The sequence below is a fragment of the Uranotaenia lowii genome, chromosome 2, assembly GCF_029784155.1.
Source record: "Uranotaenia lowii strain MFRU-FL chromosome 2, ASM2978415v1, whole genome shotgun sequence".
Classification (NCBI taxonomy): domain Eukaryota; kingdom Metazoa; phylum Arthropoda; class Insecta; order Diptera; family Culicidae; genus Uranotaenia; species Uranotaenia lowii.
Window position 1 is genome coordinate 5,764,733 of NC_073692.1, and position 19,440 is coordinate 5,784,172.

Genomic DNA, 19,440 nt, shown 5'->3' on the forward strand with positions numbered 1-19,440 from the left:
TTCGAAAGAATTTGTGGGAGAGTTAATTTCGAAAGAAAATCCAAAACATGTCGTTTAATTAAACGTTTAATACAAATATTGTGCAATCAAAATTCATCAATTGATTCAGTTTACATCGAAATGTTTTGGATTTGTGTGCAGAAAAACCTCATTTCCATCCACAGGTGGACGACTCTCAAGAGCCACCATCAAGGAGCACAGAAAATTTTAGCAAATCTGCCGTAATCTGGCAAACTGACGTATGCGCCAACATTACCGATTTGTGTTTTTTGCATTTGAACGATAGAAGATACCAAACTCGACCTAATTACATAAAAACATGTTAAGAAATGTTAAAAAATACCAACATAATATTATTAAAACAAAATGACGTATGCGCCATTTCTACTCAAAGTGACGTAAGTTTAATAAAAAAATAAGTTTGCAACGCCTTGATTACGTCTCAAAAAAACAGTAAGTGTGAGGACCATAATAAAAGACTGTCTTTGTCTAATTCTTTAATTCTACGAATTAAAATTAATAGTAAATTACTAGTGGCAGCTTCAGGACTGATAGAAATGAGGGACAAAATCTTTATACCATTATACTTGTAAAATGATTCTTAATTTCAAAAGGTGTCAATGGCTTTGCCTATTCGCAAAGAGGTTGGGAAGGGCGGAAGGAGGTGGGTTTGGGTCTTAATTAAGTCCTTGTGTTTCATATTTTTTGCACAATGAATGACGCGTTTAGTGCGGACTTTTTTTTTGCAAGAAACAAACACAGCAACGATTCGCTTGGAAAATATGACGTCTTTGAAACGTTCCATTCGCGAAAGTTGGATAACCTATTGAAGAATACACTTTGTTAGTCCAGGCACCTGTTCTATTACCGAATTATCCTCTGGCTTACTCTCGCTCATGCTACCGTACTCAGCTATAAACTCCTTTTTTTTTGGTTCAGATACAGATCCACGAGCCGCGAATATTTGACTGATTGTGAAAGAAAATATCTGGAAATGGTTTGTCGCATGCTACGATGGATGTACGTCATTTGGTCTTGGAAACAGTGAAAAATAATAGCTGTTTCCACAACAAAATGACGTTGGTAACATAACTTCCGTTGATAAACCTTTTTCCACAAATTATGTATTCAGCCATGTTTTGTCATCGTTTAAACTCCTAGTGTACAGATTTGATTATAGAAATTTCCTCGGAGGCTCAATAAAAAAAGGATTTTGCAAAAAGCGCCGTACTGAAAATTTTCCTCGCTGGCGCATACGTCAGATTGCCAGATTACGGCAGAAATGTGCTTCCTACGTGAATATTTAAAAAAAATTATAACCATGGACTTTTCACAAGACGTTTAATTTTTAGAGAGAGAGAGAAAAAAGGCCTTAAACATTGCCGAATGCGAAAAAAAAGAACCATATTTTACGCATAGGATGCTGATGGTTTGTGTTTTTTTTGTGAGTTCTATCTATGCGGTTTTATGGGGTACATTTTCTGTCCCAAAAGTACAAGCATATGGTTTCGGCTATATCGACCTTAAAACTGCCCCGGAAAAAGGAAATAAACATCAACGAGCAGCCGTTCATTCATACCATATGTTCGTGAGTGGAAACCTTCATAGGAAATAAACTGCGTTATTATCAGATAATGTGAGAAATAAATGCGTTTGATGGATGAAAGATACAAGTCTTTGAAGAAAATCTTTGCTCAAAGTTTTTCATCTTCACAATGACAGACATGACTCTATTTTGCACAACAATTTAAGTACACTTTTTTAAACTCATTAAAATTTCTCTCAACAGTTAACCTCGTCAAAGTATAGTAACGAATATTGACACTTTGCTCTGTAACGCCCTCATTCTCAAGCAGGAAAAAAACTCAACAACACACGCTGAAACGAAACTACTTAGGAACAAGTTCTCGAAGATGTGCTTCGCGGCAGACTCCAGCAGCCTCTCTTCACTCCACGCCACAACCACACAGCCGAGTAAAGTTTAGTTTTCAAAACAGATTAACGACACCACGCAAAGTGTTTCAGTTCAGCAACAACAGGCAGCCAGCACAGCATCGCAGCATCACAGCGGAAAACGTTCCTCGGGCGAGTGAAATTGGAAAAGTTTGCGAATATCGCTTGCCAGTCCCGGTCCCGTGTGGGCTGATGATGGGTTCCAGAAGAATGTTTTCTATATATGTTTGTGTGTTTGTGTATTTGTGGAAAAAGGAAGATGCTGCGAGTCAGAGAGTTTTCCGGTTCGCGCGTAAGATTCTTCCCAGTTCACTCACTATAGCTTGTCACTCGCTCGGTCTAGCAGTGATGTAGTATTTTCCTAGTACGAAATTGTTATTTCATCCTGCTGCTGGAAATTACGTGCCAGCCAGTGAAGGATGAGATATTAAATCAAGCCATATCCGTTAATGAAATTAAACTTTTCTTATTATGAACGTAGCGAGTTGGGGCAGATTTGATGTGTAGGTATGGCTGCCTCTGGGTCAAGTTTGTTTGAAAACTTAAATACTTTGAACTGTAATTTCATCTGCAGTTTCTCAAAAAAAGGATAATTTATAGAAAGTTTTGGGATTATGCCAAAACCTACCTTCGATGTCACCTGTTGGGGTGTTTCTTAATAAATTTTGCTTACCGATGTTCACATCCAACATATATATTTTTGGGAAATAGTCACACTGTACATTAGATTTACTCTTATTTTGCAACTCAGTGATCAAACAGGACTGGATTTTTTTTAGCTTATTCTTATAAATATAACTTTAAGACCTTGAAATTTGCATGCAGATTCATTTAAAAAAAAAATGAAAACTTCAAACAAAATTATCAAATATTCTGGTAACACTGTTCAATAGGGTTTGTCGAATTGCAACTTTGTTAATCGTCGAGTTTAAATGTATCTAATTCGCATATCAGTTTTTTTTGTAGGTCGTTTATGTAACTCTGTTCTTCCTATTTTGAGCTTTGTTAAAAAGGTTCTATTTTCAAACAAATCAGGAATGAAGTTTTTATCAATTACTCACATTTTTGGTGTTAAGTTTTGGTCTGAAAGAAAAATTTCAAAAAACACTGATTACGATATTTTCCATACGAACATCCGTCCAAAAAATATTGAAATCGTCTGTTGGGCCATCATGAACATCATTATCAAACTGGTTCCGTTTTCGATCGTGTCAATCGATTTTGATGAAACTCGGCCAGGTACAAGATCAAACATTTTTACATAGTTTGGTCAAATTTCCCTTTTTCACGAGAATAGCTGTATATTTTTTCCAGTCATTCAGTCAGTCCAGATCACAAATTTCGTTTCTGATGCTTTAGATTTACTTCATTTTTTTGATCGGTTTGGTAGATGACAAGTGAACAAATCCGATAAAGCCGGGCTTTTTTTTCAGATCTTATCAGCATACTACTACCTTAATTTAATGTGATCCTTAAAATGATAGATTTCTGCGCACCACATTTCTGGTCATCGACCTTGGATATAGCGCCATTGCTCGCTCTTGAAAAGAAATATAAAAAAAAATCATGATTAAAACCTCCAGGAAATCTTTTTAAACAATACGTTCAACAGATTTCATGGAAAAATCCCCCCTTTTCATATGGTTTGCCATGAATGCATAAAACTCGACGAACATACAATATGTAGAATAGAAAAAATTACCATATAAAAACATTTATAGTAAGGTTGCCAGATTTTTTTCAGCACGTATCCGGGCCGGACAAACCGGGGAATTTTTATATGAAAATCTGGCAAAATCCGGGCATTCGATTTCAAATTGACGACCATAAATCCGGGCAAAATCCGGACAAATTTTGTCAAAACTCAGAAATTCCTCAACAAAAATCTAGAAAAAAAATTTTAGGCTTCCAAAAAACCTTTCATGATGATATTTTTAAAACTTACTCAAAAAAATTCGTTTTGAAGGTGTTTTTTGTTTTTTTTTGTTTAATTTGCTTAATAAAGTGAATAGATCCGGGCAAAATCCGGGCATTTTTCAAAAAAATCCGGGCAACTGGGCCGGGCCGGACTGTTCTTAAATTTAGTATCAAATATCCGGGCAAACCCGGATAAAACCGGGCAATCTGGCAACCTTAATTTATAGCAGTTTAAGCGCAAAACGTAGAAATGTTTAAAAAATGTGGATTTTCCTTGGCTTTCCTGTTTCGGAACGATATACCCTCCTTAGAATGGCTGAACTTCCTGATTTCTTCATCATTCATTCCACAAAACACACATTTCCACCGCATTAAACAGGTGTAAAATTTATGTTCGTTGCATATGCAAATCATGTCCTTTTTTCATTTGAACTCAAACTTATTTTCACTGTCAAATAAGGCTGAAACAAATATCAATTTCTTCTTTTGTCACCCCCCCCCCCCCCTTCGAAATTTCTAAAAACCCGAAGGGGGAAATAAATAAAGTTTGAAGTAATTTATGTAAATTTCGATAGAAAATTCCAACATTTGAAAGATAATAAGACCAAAATCCAAATTTAAGAAGATGGAAGTTATTTCCCCTTTTTGTTTTCTTGATTTGATTGAATTATTCGATAAAAAATTACTTAATTTATAGGTTGTGTGAAACGATATAGTACGAAATTTTGTTGCATACAAGCTTCCGTGCAATTTGTTCCAATTTATTTGATTTTCGCATTATTTAAGGCTGCTGCTGCTGATTGTTTTGATTCGACATTCCGGTGAAATTAGACGGATCAGCTTCAAGAAGCGCAGATATTTAAGGCTGCTGCTGCTGGTTGTTTTGATTTGGCCTACCGGTGGAATAAGATGAATTGGCTTTAAGAAGGGCAGATATTTAAGGCTGCTGCTGCTGTTTGTTTTAGTTTGGCCTTCCGGTGGAATAAGACGGAATTGGCGTTAGAAGCACAGATATTTAAGGCTGCTGCTGCCGCTGATTGTTTTGGTTTGGCCTTCCGGTGGAATAAGGCGGAATCTCTGTTGTTGATTGTTTGATTTGGCCTTCTGATGGAAAAAGACAGAATTGGCTTAAGAAGCACAGATTTAAAGGCTGCTGCTTCTAATTTTTTTTAAATTTTGATTTGGATTTTTAAGGCTACTGCTGCTGCTGATGTTTTGTTTCGAATAAGCCTTCTGGTTGGGTAGGCTGTTTCTAAGAATACAATCGACTTATTCCGTCCCTGGTAAACAAAAGCAGAGCGACAGGGGAACGCACACATTGGGAAAGCTTTTGTGAAGAATATTATTAAAAAAGTGAGATTTGAAAAGCTTTTACAGCGAATGAAATGTAGAATTTGGGATAAAAAAATTTGTATTTTAGAAAAACAAAAGTCTGTAAATTGAGAAGGCATGTAGAGATGAAATGAAGGATAAGCAAAAATTAAATAAAATTTGGAGGATGGAGAATAAAGATGTTGAATATGGAATAAAAATTGAGGATATTTGGTAAATTAAATTTTGTTCTAAAGAAAAAAAAAAACAAAAGTCGACGCATAAAAAGTTTTAATTGAGAATAGAGGTGAGAAGGAATGTAGGGATGAGATGAAGGTATGAGAAAATATATCAAATTTAGTAAAACATAAAATAAAATAATTGTTGTATTCGGAAAGACTGAAGGTAAATAAAATAAAATAAATTTCTATTTCAACGCTTGCTATTTTGGCAACACTAGGCAAACAAACAAAACAAAGTCAGTCATTGATCTATTCTTGTGAGTGACAGACGTGTTTAAGTGAATCTCTGAAATGAGATTCGTAAAATCACGACACGTGCGACTGAAAAACACGTCCGATCCCGTGCATGGCTTGCTTCGACCTCCCCTGGCAAGCTTATTATAGAAAAGTTAGAAAACATGTTTTGGTTTGCTAATTAGAAAGCGTTTCTCAATCAAAATTAACCTTTCTATGCAATTAGGGTTTATAAGATCCGAACTGTACATTCTCGATTCTGGATTCGTGAAATTTTCTGACTTTTCCTAGAATGAGGAACGATTTCTCATATTTAAATTTTTGAATACGTTTACCAGAGTCACCCAGCAAGAAAAAGCACAATTAGCAGGTTAGGGTAACATATTCCCGGATTTTTTTTGTTATAAAATCAAAACTACAGAACCATTATCAAATCGTCCTATATCTGCTATCAGATGCTTCTTAGAAATTATTTTCTGATTTTTATAGTCTGCATAAAACGACCTTGAAGCCAAGCAGTCCTTAAAAATAGGTGTTTTGCAACAAATACAACTCAAACAGATATAATTTCGAAAAGATTAGGAGCTCATATTGAAATAATGAAAGTGCTGGGTTTTTCAAAGCAGAGCAGAAATTGACAACTGTATTTCCCTGAGAGTCATGGAATTTTGATTAAAAATAACTTTTCTGGTCAAATATATTCATTTCCAATCGATAGTTATGGATGAAATATGAAGAGACTGATAGGGTGATTAATTTAAGTGTTTTTTTTTATATAATATCTTTATTTGAAACGGCTCATATCGTTAAGTTTCAAGGAGCCAAATCTGTTTTTAGTTTTTCTACAATGGCCTGCTTAGCTTAACACTTTTTCAGAAGAAAGAAGATTGATAGGAATGCGAAATATGAAAATAAAAAGAATGATAGGCGTAGATCGATAGCTTTTAGAAGAAAGTAGATTTCGAACATGTAGTCCAATTCTTTCACAGCGAGCACGTCCCTCACTGAAACGTTGGGTGGTTTTCCTCGGGCCCGAAGGGAGTCTAATAAATTCGTTCTGGCTATTTAAGTATTCAATCATAGAATTTCAACATATCCATTTTTGCTTTACGCTTTTCGTCATACTGAGCACAACTATACTGAAATTTTAAATTTAATTTTGAAATTTTACAATAAAAATCAAATACGAAATTTTTGTTAAATTTCAGTTTTTCTTATGTTTGCATTCAAAAATTTTTTTACTATAAATAAATCCTTAAGTCAGCCAAAATTTAGTAGACTATGGTTGTCCCTAACTGAAGAAACCATAATGTTTTATGGTATCCAGTTATTAGTTCTAAAAACCGCCATTGGTGCACATGTTGAGTAGAAAACTGGTTAATTGTTGTTGTAGAAAAAAAAATTATGTAATCCGATGATTTGCCGTGAAAACCACGTTGAATGGTTAGTGCAAAAAACTCAACTATGACAGGAATTCCTGTGACATATTTTTGTAACAGGATTTCATTGTCATATTTATTGAAACAGAAACCTTTAACAGAGTTCATATATTTTAATGATATGCAGCATTAGACTGAGTCGATTTGTGGTCATTTTTGAATTTCAGAACCCTGGGGTCTTAAGAGCTTCGAATTAATTCAAAACTCATACATTATTTTTTACAGAATTTTTAAGTAACGTTTATATGAGTAAATTTGAGCTTTCAGGTTTGTATGGAAAAATTTAATATTTTGTACAGAAAAATCAACATCGTTTTTGTTTCTTCTGTGGAGCCGAGCCTGCTAATGGTTTTTGTGCCGATTTATAATTAAGCTAAAGGAAATTTTCCGCTGAACAACTTTGTCAAAGACCGTAACTTCGTATCCTTTTGGGGCAAAAAAGTTATTAGCTGTTTTACAGGGGTTTGTCTTTTGGAATTGATGAACAATAAATTCTATTGAAACCACTGCTGGGTGCAGGTATTGCATGAAAAGTGGTCATGCAATACCCCTATAGACACCCAGCAGTGATGTCAAATAAATTTATTGTTTATCAATGCCAAAAGACATGCCCCTATTAAACACCTAATAACTTATTTGTTTTATAAGATACAAAGTTACGGTCATAGACAAAGTTGTTCAGCGGAAAATTTGCTTTGGAGAATTTATAAATTGGCACAAAAACCATTAGCAGGCTCGGTTCCATAGAAGAAACAAAAACGATGTAGATTTTTCAGTACAACATATTCAATTTTCTATACAAACCTGAAAGTTCTAATTTACTCATGTAAACGTTACTTTAAAATTCTGCAAAAAATCATGAATGAGTTTTGAATTAAATCGAAGCTCTTAAGATCCCAGGGTTTGAGAAATTCAAAAATGACCCCAAATCGACTCAGTCCAATACAGCATTCCTCATTGATTTTTCAGCCCCAATTTATTCGATATTTATTTGAATGAATGTAAACTTTTGAGGATTTCAATAAATTATTTCCATGTTGAAGATTTCATCAAATTCCAACCACTTTTTAAACATAATATCTAAAAATTTGCTCAAAAATGCAGTTTTGTATTGGAATGGTTCGTAGAAGCTGAATCATAGCAATCGAAAGATTGCCTTTAATTAAACCACGATATACCGTGGTTGAATTGAAGGGAATCTTTCGATTGCTTTGATTCAGTAGAATTATTCAACCAAGTAGGCTCTCAACACATATAAGATTTCGTAGAAGTATTATTGAACACTTACACTAGATAACTTCCAAGTAACAAGGTTGAATACGAAGAAATACAAAGGTGGTGCTATTTTTATTGCGCAATTTTTTCACATACGATTACGAAAATGAATAAATTTATGTTTGAATTATCGGAAGAAAAATTGAAAAAAAAATTGTTTGAAATAAAGTATGTGCGAAATCTGGTACTGCTGTTCAAACTGTTTCACAGCCCATGTAGAACGTAGTTATTTGGTTATGAGATTTCAAGCCACAACACCTGGCGGGAATCGGAGCAGTTTTTGCGGTTTAGTTTTATGGGTTTTCTCATTTTGGCTACTCGTGATATCCGAAAACAAACAGCCGTTTTGCTGACTCTGTACATCGTATGGTATATACTGTCCTATTTATTCGTGCCCATTTTGTTTCATTATTTTCAGGATTCATCTGAAGTCAATCGATGGGGTGGATCCTACTGTAATAATTTTTTTCAGAATCATATTTCAAGGCAGCCAGTAAATAAATTTTAATTTTTAAAACAAAAAAAAATCATTTCAACTTCGTTATGGCTCTGTTGTTCAGTCAATTATTTTGTTATGCTCCAATGAACTGAACAGGCCAATTGTCGTTGGGGAACGCAACATGCTCAATAAAAACAACCGAAAATGTATGGCCCGTTCCAGATAACAATGCAATAATCACCATTTTCAATTGAATTGCGCCAACGACCTTGGTGGGAGAGACGGGTGGAAAAAGTCGTCCCAAAATAAACCAGATCAACAATTCCAGCGAATTTTGGATGCTGCTTTTTCGTTTTGATCACGTGAGTTTGCTTGCGAAAGGAAGAAAATCGGAAATATATTCCACTTTTTCATGTACTAGGTAAAGCAAGTGTCATTTTGACAGAATTGTTGAGTTTATTTAAAAATAACCAGTAGACACACATTGATTGATGGAAGAAAAATATCTCAGAAATATGCGAAAAACCTTAAAGTCAACTTTCACTTCTCTCGTTAAGTGTAAATAGTTCATTCCTGTATAGTTACAAGTTTAGTTTGTATTTACGAAATGCTGAGGAAATATAAAGTTGCCTAACTCTCAAGTTTAATTGGTTTTGTTTTTACAGTTGTTTTAGATATTTTTTAAGTGTATGATTTTATGCAACACTGTTTGATCTCAACATAGTTAGTCACTTTTAAGCGAACGTTATGAATGCATGAATCAAATCCGTTTTAGTGGTACTCATTCTGCGAGTCACGTGACTTGACTTGCGAAACTTCATTCCTAAAGAGTTTCCTAGAGTCAGGATAAAGAAGTGTAATTTCGCGAGTCAAGTCATTTGACTCGCAGGATGTGTCCTAGCAGCAAGTGTTCTAAACCTTCAACTGTAACTAAAGAGGATCACTATCTTAAATATTTCAGCGTATATGGAAAAAGTGATCGAAGTTTCCCAAGTTTCGGTTCGGAACAATCTCATGAGTTCAACTACAAAAATTATCGTTTTCAAAATGTAGTCAATCAAGTGGATCCTTATCAAGTCCTTCAACAGGGCATCATTTTATCTTATCTCTTCAACTTTCCTCATTCACCGAAGAAAGAAAAAAAATGTGTTAATAGTTTTGCGGCATTGCTCTTCTTCGCCACATCAGAAAATTCGATGGCCAAACTTTGTAGGTTAAAGTTTTCCCCTGTTGTTTCTTTTTATTTCCACTTGAGTCTAGGAAAGCTTTTCTCAATCGGATGTGGTATGCCTTTGTGGATTCGATTTTTTTTTTCATTTCAACTTTTCTTCCCATTACAAAATAATTTGTTTTCAATTCGCTCCCGGCCTTTTGCGGTAGTTTGACGAAACACGAGAAAAACTTATGAGTGTTGCGCTAGATGCACCGATTTATGTTTGGGTAGGAGAACTTTTAAGGGGAGCTTAAATCCAAAATATGATTATAGTGCATGCAAGTTGGAAATTGAATAAGAGGAATTTGGTTTCACATTTCGAATCAACTTAAATTTGGAATCTAGATTCAAAAATTGATGATTAATCTTAAACCTTAAAACAATAATTCACTTTGAAAATCAATTCACTTAAGAAAAGCTCGAAACTCCCCGAAGCGTATGACTCATCTGTCATGCGACACATAAACGCGGAACAAAGCATGCCTTGGTTGGTGGAACCATACCCGTACAGCAGGAACCTATAGAAGGTGCTAGCAAAACACGAAAAAAAAAAACAGAAATTCAAAGTGTCACCATGGAAACATGAATGCAGCGCTAACTTTGTCGCGTCGAGAGTTTACCCGGGAGTATAATTTCGCTCATTAAAAGGTTGAGTGCTATCGCACAGAAATGCGAGTCCGACATAATTGCTGGCAATTTATGTAAAATTTTATGCTTCTAGTGGGACTCGCTCGCGCCCGCTTTGGTTGCTGCGGAAGTAGTTTTAACGGATGCCGGAACAGAACAAAAGGTGAAACAATGGGCAGGGCGTGCTTAAATTTCAGGATAATTTTCTTTATTCTATTAAAAAATTCCATAAACTAAATCAAGCTAGATGGAGTTCAATTTTCCAATTTCGATTGCATTGTGCATGAATTGAGTAATCGTTGTTGCATCACAATATCAGCAACAATTTATGCTTTTCGTTGAAAAGGTTTTTAACAAACTAGTAGGTACTTAATAAAAAGAAAATACTTAGTTTCGGGATGGATTGTTACACTCGCGCAATACGAAAGAATCAACAACTGGAAACAGATGCAATTTCGTCGGAAACCTTTGAGCAATCAACAAAATCCATTCACCTCATTTGGAAACATGCGGTGGAAAGTGCACAAACAATTTTCTCTTCCCGTTCGCTGCTGGTGGGACAAAAAGAGTTACTTCATTTTGGCTTCTATTTTTCTCAGTAGTTCAACTGTTTATCGAATCCAAAGTTGAGATGAACATAATAGAAATGATAATTTTCAAATTTCAGAATCCAACAGTTATTTGAATCATTGGTATTTTGAATTGTGGTAAAGTTTCCATTTTTAGCATTCTGGAAATCTGAGAATTACGAAATGTCATGGTCAGCCTATTACAAAAAATCATTTTTCTAGTTTTTCCCCACTGTGCAAAGCTTTCAACAAAGATGTAGTTTGAAGCTTTGTGTATTCTATGTTTGGAAAGCATTTGTCGAACAACTTCAAATAAAGTCTGGTTTCCGAATTCAATGCAAGCTTTTATCAATCGGTCAACCGATTAATGCGGCATCTGGCTGGATCTCGCCCCTCGAAAATTGAAGCTGTTCAGAGTCTTACCGAGTATACTTTAAAGTTCATAACCGGAAGCGACTTTGGCACTTTGAAAAGTGCTCAACCACTTAGGGGGACCCACCATCACTTGTTCGCTGTGGCGTTGGTGCTATTGCTTCTGCTTGCTGCTGCTTATCCAACATTGCAAACGAAAACAGCAGCAGTGTCGGCTTGGAGAAAGGCATTATAGTTGGCGTTGAAAATTTGCATCCTTTCTCATCGCATCGCTCTTCGTCGATGAAATCGCCGGGTCTCGACAATCGCAGCGCCACCTTCGACGACGACGATGATGATGATGATGACGACGACGACGTCGACGGCCGATGAATTGCATTGATGCTTCCGGCACACTAATTTGCGGAAGTAGAAGAGTGGCTCAAGCTTTTAACAAGAACCACCTTCACACTCTACACAGCGATGACGGCTTTAGTTGTGTGCTTAAGTACCTACTTCCCGCGTTTCTCGCACCAACTAGGTAGGGGTACTAACTCACTCACCTACTCACTCAATCAGCTAAATGGTGCCGATGTTGTGGGGCTTGGAACTAAATTGCAGATGCCTCAGGTCCAATTTTCCTCACGCTTCGTTCATAAATTACGGCCGCATTTTCCCAACTTTCCAAAGTGTTATTGCACCTCAGAAGTGAGAAATAAAAGGCACTGGCTTCTTGGTAGCAAAACGTGAAAAAAAACATGGCATACTATTCCACACCGGCCGGCCGGTCGACTCGAATGAAATGTCAAACCATTAGCCTACTTTGGTTTGCACACCAAAGCCATCCAACGAGGCATTGAAATGAAGAAAAGGTGCTTGATTTACCTCCTTTCCGGCTACAAGTTGTTCGCAAAATATTTGCACTCAATCGGAAGTTGTGGTTTAAGCCATTCATTTCCATTCCGGATCCGACGTTCCGGAATGCGGTTAGATGGGGAACGAAATTTTGACTAGGATATCAAGTCATTATCGGGTGAGTACTTTATTAGTCATATTTTCTGGCCTGGTCTTCAATACTACTTAGGGTAGTACAAGTTGACAAAAGTTACCAAAATGTAGCGCTTTTTTTATGTTTACTCATTCGCTAAACCGACGTTAGACATGAAAAATTTGTTATTCATATTTACTTAAAGCATTCCAGCTACCAAACCATTGCGTATAAAGTCTGATACAAAAATGTGTTTTCATAGCTTTTTCGTCAAATGTTGTCCGTACTCAACAGTCGAATCACGTTTTCGTTCGATCCTTTTCCTAACCTATGACAAAATAGCTGGGTAGGATAACGCGTGATCTCTAGGGTACTTCGGCCCAAAATGCCCTTGCGGAATAGAACGCGAACGACTATATTTTGATAGATTTTATTAATTTGCGAAGTTAGTAGTACATTCATCTTACTCAAATGTGATCTTAAAATTAATACCTTGAAATTTAACCTTGCTTTGCGGCTTACTCGATGCGATATCTCAGGAGCAGTTAAAGCTTGATACATGAAATTTTCTGAATTTTCTAAAATGAGGGGGTCTACAAGTTCTCATCTTTATATTTTTGAATAGGGATACCAGAGTAACCCAGCAAAAAATAGGACAATTATCCGGTTAGTGTCATATAGACCCGGATTATTGTTTTGCTTGTGAAATAAATACTACTGAACCGATTTTTATAAATGCTGCTATCAGAGCTTCTTAAAAAATTTAGTTCTGATTTTTGTGGTCTTCAAAAAACGACCTTAAAGCTAAAAAGTCCATAAAAAGGGTGCATCAAAGAAAATTCATTTAGTTGAGGTTGTATTGAAAAACTCTTGATTGATTTGAACTCAGATGGATTGAGAGCTACAAAAGTGCTTGATTTTACGAACAATTAAAATGATAATTTGAAGAATAAATAAACAAATTTCAATTTTATAACTTAATTTCACGACAATTGAAATGCATTCTTTTTTTTGTCAAAAATGACAAAAATGACAAAAATGACAAAAATGACAAAAATGACAAAAATGACAAAAATGACAAAAATGACAAAAATGACAAAAATGACAAAAATGACAAAAATGACAAAAATGACAAAAATGACAAAAATGACAAAAATGACAAAAATGACAAAAATGACAAAAATGACAAAAATGACAAAAATGACAAAAATGACAAAAATGACAAAAATGACAAAAATGACAAAAATGACAAAAATGACAAAAATGACAAAAATGACAAAAATGACAAAAATGACAAAAATGACAAAAATGACAAAAATGACAAAAATGACAAAAATGACAAAAATGACAAAAATGACAAAAATGACAAAAATGACAAAAATGACAAAAATGACAAAAATGACAAAAATGACAAAAATGACAAAAATGACAAAAATGACAAAAATGACAAAAATGACAAAAATGACAAAAATGACAAAAATGACAAAAATGACAAAAATGACAAAAATGACAAAAATGACAAAAATGACAAAAATGACAAAAATGACAAAAATGACAAAAATGACAAAAATGACAAAAATGACAAAAATGACAAAAATGACAAAAATGACAAAAATGACAAAAATGACAAAAATGACAAAAATGACAAAAATGACAAAAATGACAAAAATGACAAAAATGACAAAAATGACAAAAATGACAAAAATGACAAAATTGACAAAAATGACAAAAATGACAAAAATGACAAAAATGACAAAAATGACAAAAATGACAAAAATGACAAAAATGACAAAAATGACAAAAATGACAAAAATGACAAAAATGACAAAAATGACAAAAATGACAAAAATGACAAAAATGACAAAAATGACAAAAATGACAAAAATGACAAAAATGACAAAAATGACAAAAATGACAAAAATGACAAAATTGACAAAAATGACAAAAATGACAAAAATGACAAAAATGACAAAAATGACAAAAATGACAAAAATGACAAAAATGACAAAAATGACAAAAATGACAAAAATGACAAAAATGACAAAAATGACAAAAATGACAAAAATGACAATTATGACAAAAATGACAAAAATGACAAAAATGACAAAAATGACAAAAATAACAAAAATGACAAAAATAACAAAAATAACAAAAATGACAAAAATGACAAAAATGACAAAAATGACAAAAATGACAAAAATGACAAAAATGACAAAAATGACAAAAATGACAAAAATGACAAAAATGACAAAAATGACAAAAATGACAAAAATGACAAAAATGACAAAAATGACAAAAATGACAAAAATGACAAAAATGACAAAAATGACAAAAATGACAAAAATGACAAAAATGACAAAAATGACAAAAATGACAAAAATGACAAAAATGACAAAAATGACAAAAATGACAAAAATGACAAAAATGACAAAAATGACAAAAATGACAAAAATGACAAAAATAACAAAAATAACAAAAATGACAAAAAATGACAAAAAATGACAAAAAATGACAAAAAATGACAAAAAATGACAAAAAATGACAAAAATGACAAAAATGAAAAAAATGACAAAAATGACAAAAATGACAAAAATGACAAAAATGACAAAAATGACAAAACTGACAAAAATGACAAAAATGACAAAAATGACAAAAATGACAAAAATGACAAAAATGACAAAAATGACAAAAATGACAAAAATGACAAAAATGACAAAAATGACAAAAATGACAAAATGACAAAAATGACAAAAATGACAAAAATGACAAAAATGACAAAAATGACAAAAATGACAAAAATGACAAAAATGACAAAAATGACAAAAATGACAAAAATGACAAAAATGACAAAAATGACAAAAATGACAAAATGACAAAAATGACAAAAATGACAAAAATGACAAAAATGACAAAAATGACAAAAATGACAAAAATGACAAAAATGACAAAAATGACAAAATGACAAAAATGACAAAAATGACAAAAATGACAAAAATGACAAAAATGACAAAAATGACAAAAATGACAAAAATGACAAAAATGACAAAAATGACAAAAATGACAAAAATGACAAAAATGACAAAAATGACAAAAATGACAAAAATGACAAAAATGACAAAAATGACAAAAATGACAAAAATGACAAAAATGACAAAAATGACAAAAATGACAAAAATGACAAAAATGACAAAATGACAAAAATGACAAAAATGACAAAAATGACAAAAATGACAAAATGACAAATGACAAAAATGACAAAAATGACAAAAATGACAAAAATGACAAAAATGACAAAAATGACAAAAATGACAAAAATGACAAAAATGACAAAAATGACAAAAATGACAAAAATGACAAAAATGACAAAAATGACAAAAATGACAAAATGACAAAAATGACAAAAATGACAAAAATGACAAAAATGACAAAAATGACAAAAATGACAAAAATGACAAAAATGACAAAAATGACAAAAATGACAAAAATGACAAAAATGACAAAAATGACAAAAATGACAAAAATGACAAAATGACAAAAATGACAAAAATGACAAAAATGACAAAAATGACAAAAATGACAAAAATGACAAAAATGACAAAAATGACAAAAATGACAAAATGACAAAAATGACAAAAATGACAAAAATGACAAAAATGACAAAAATGACAAAAATGACAAAAATGACAAAAATGACAAAAATGACAAAAATGACAAAAATGACAAAAATGACAAAAATGACAAAAATGACAAAAATGACAAAAATGACAAAAATGACAAAAATGACAAAAATGACAAAAATGACAAAAATGACAAAAATGACAAAAATGACAAAAATGACAAAAATGACAAAAAATGACAAAAATGACAAAAATGACAAAAATGACAAAAATGACAAAAATGACAAAAATGACAAAAATGACAAAAATGACAAAAATGACAAAAATGACAAAAATGACAAAAATGACAAAAATGACAAAAATGACAAAAATGACAAAAATGACAAACATGACAAAAATGACAAAAATGACAAAAATGACAAAAATGACAAAAATGACAAAAATGACAAAAATGACAAAAATGACAAAAATGACAAAAATGACAAAAATGACAAAAATGACAAAAATAACAAAAATAACAAAAATGACAAAAAATGACAAAAAATGACAAAAAATGACAAAAAATGACAAAAAATGACAAAAAATGACAAAAATGACAAAAATGACAAAAATGACAAAAATGACAAAAATGACAAAAATGACAAAAATGACAAAAATGACAAAAATGACAAAAATGACAAAAATGACAAAAATGACAAAAATGACAAAAATGACAAAAATGACAAAAATGACAAAAATGACAAAAATGACAAAAATGACAAAAATGACAAAAATGACAAAAATGACAAAAATGACAAAAATGACAAAAATGACAAAAATGACAAAAATGACAAAAATGACAAAAATGACAAAAATGACAAAAATGACAAAAATGACAAAAATGACAAAAATGACAAAAATGACAAAAATGACAAAAATGACAAAAATGACAAAAATGACAAAAATGACAAAAATGACAAAAATGACAAAAATGACAAAAATGACAAAAATGACAAAAATGACAAAAATGACAAAAATGACAAAAATGACAAAAATGACAAAAATGACAAAAATGACAAAAATGACAAAAATGACAAAAATGACAAAAATGACAAAAATGACAAAAATGACAAAAATTACAAAAATTACAAAAATGACAAAAATGACAAAAATGACAAAAATGACAAAAATGACAAAAATGACAAAAATGACAAAAATGACAAAAATGACAAAAATGACAAAAATGACAAAAATGACAAAAATGACAAAAATGACAAAAATGACAAAAAATGACAAAAAATGACAAAAAATGACAAAAATGACAAAAATGACAAAAATGACAAAAAATGACAAAAAATGACAAAAAATGACAAAAAATGACAAAAAATGACAAAAATGACAAAAATGACAAAAATGACAAAAATGACAAAAATGACAAAAATGACAAAAATGACAAAAATGACAAAAATGACAAAAATGACAAAAATGACAAAAATGACAAAAATGACAAAAATGACAAAAATGACAAAAATGACAAAAATGACAAAAATGACAAAAATGACAAAATTGACAAAGTGGATAAAACTGACAAAATAGATAAAATTGACAAAAAATGCGAAAATGACAAAAATGACAAAACAAGTGTTTCGAAATTTTTCATAAATTTCTCAGGTTCACAGCATTTTTTTGTTTTGGTTTTTGTAACTAGAAGATACTAAGTTAAGTTCTTCGTTGAAGATGTTCAGCAGAAAATTTCATTGAAAGAATTGAAAATTGGCTTAAGAATGGTTCCAAAATAGAAAAAACTATTATGCTCATTTTCAGATATAAAAAAAAATCCCGTTATAACCCAAATGATGAGATTTACTCATGAAAACGTTACTTCAGATTTCGTCAAAAATATGGATGAGTTTTGTACTTAAACCAAAAATAATTAAAACCTCAAGACTTGATAAATCAAATAATGACTCAAATTAAGTCAGTCTGACGCCATGTGTCATGCAAAAAACTATATTTTTTTCGTTTGCCAGGAGCTTATGAATTCTGATTATAAAAACTGTTTTTGAATAAAATAAACTGACTTTTGATCATTGAATCCTCTATTGGAAGCAAAGAAGACGACGACTCATCATAGCAGTCTGTAAACTGTTAAATAAAATCACTTTCCATTCTTATTGTCTACAAGTCAGACATTTTTAAAATTTAAATCCGGTTTAAATGGAAAAGAATGGCATCGTCAAGCTAACCAACGAAAATTACGATTCGTGGAAGCTTGAAGTTGAGTTCCTGCTTATTCGAGAGGGACTGTGGAAGTTCATCTGTCCCGGAACCAGGCCGGAAGAGGCTGCTGATGGAAGCAACGTGACTGCGGTGGCTGCCTGGGACGATGGTGATCAGCGAGCACGAGCGACGGTTGGCTTGTTGCTGAGTCGGAGTCAACATTCGTACATCCGGAACACGAGAACGGCGAAGGAAGTTTGGTCCAACTTAGCGAAACACCACGAGAAGAAGTCGCTATCCTCCAAAGTGCAGTTATTGAAGCGGATCTGTGACCTGAGGTACCATGACGGCGACGATATTGAGGCCCATTTGGTGGAGTTCGAGAATCTGTTCGAGAAACTGGCCAACGCAGGGACGAAGCTGGACGATGACTTGCAAGTGGTACTGGTTTTTTGAAGTTTACCAAGTACATTTGATGCCCTCACTACGACCCTTGAAAACCGGACGGATGATGAACTTACTTTGGCACTCGTGAAGGATAAAATTGTCAATGAAGTTCAGAAGCAGAAGGCTACAGTTCCGGCGGACATGGCGGTGTTGAAAGTGGACGGGAAGCAGAAACAAGTCATCATTTGTCATCTTTGCGGTAATGCTGGCCACAAAAAGCGTTACTGTGAAAAATGGCGAAAGGTCAATCAAGAAAATTCTCCAAGGCAACCAAACACAAGTTCGAGGTCGGTTGCTAGGCATCAAGCGAAGGTGAGATCTGCTTACTCTGACGAGCAGTTTGTTTTTGGTACGTGGGAAGACTCCAAAGTAAGCTGGATCGTGGATTCAGGAGCCAGTTCCCACATGTGTGCTGATCGGAAGAATTTTATATCGCTCGACAAACCACAATCGAATACCCCGAGATTTGTGACGGTTGCGGATGGGAAGAAGGCTCAAGTTAAAGGCATTAGAAGTTGCCGGATTTCATGCTATGGCGAAGATGTTACACCGAAGACAATCGTGTTGAACAATGTCCTCTATATCCCGGATTTGGATTTGAACCTTGTGTCAGTCGGAA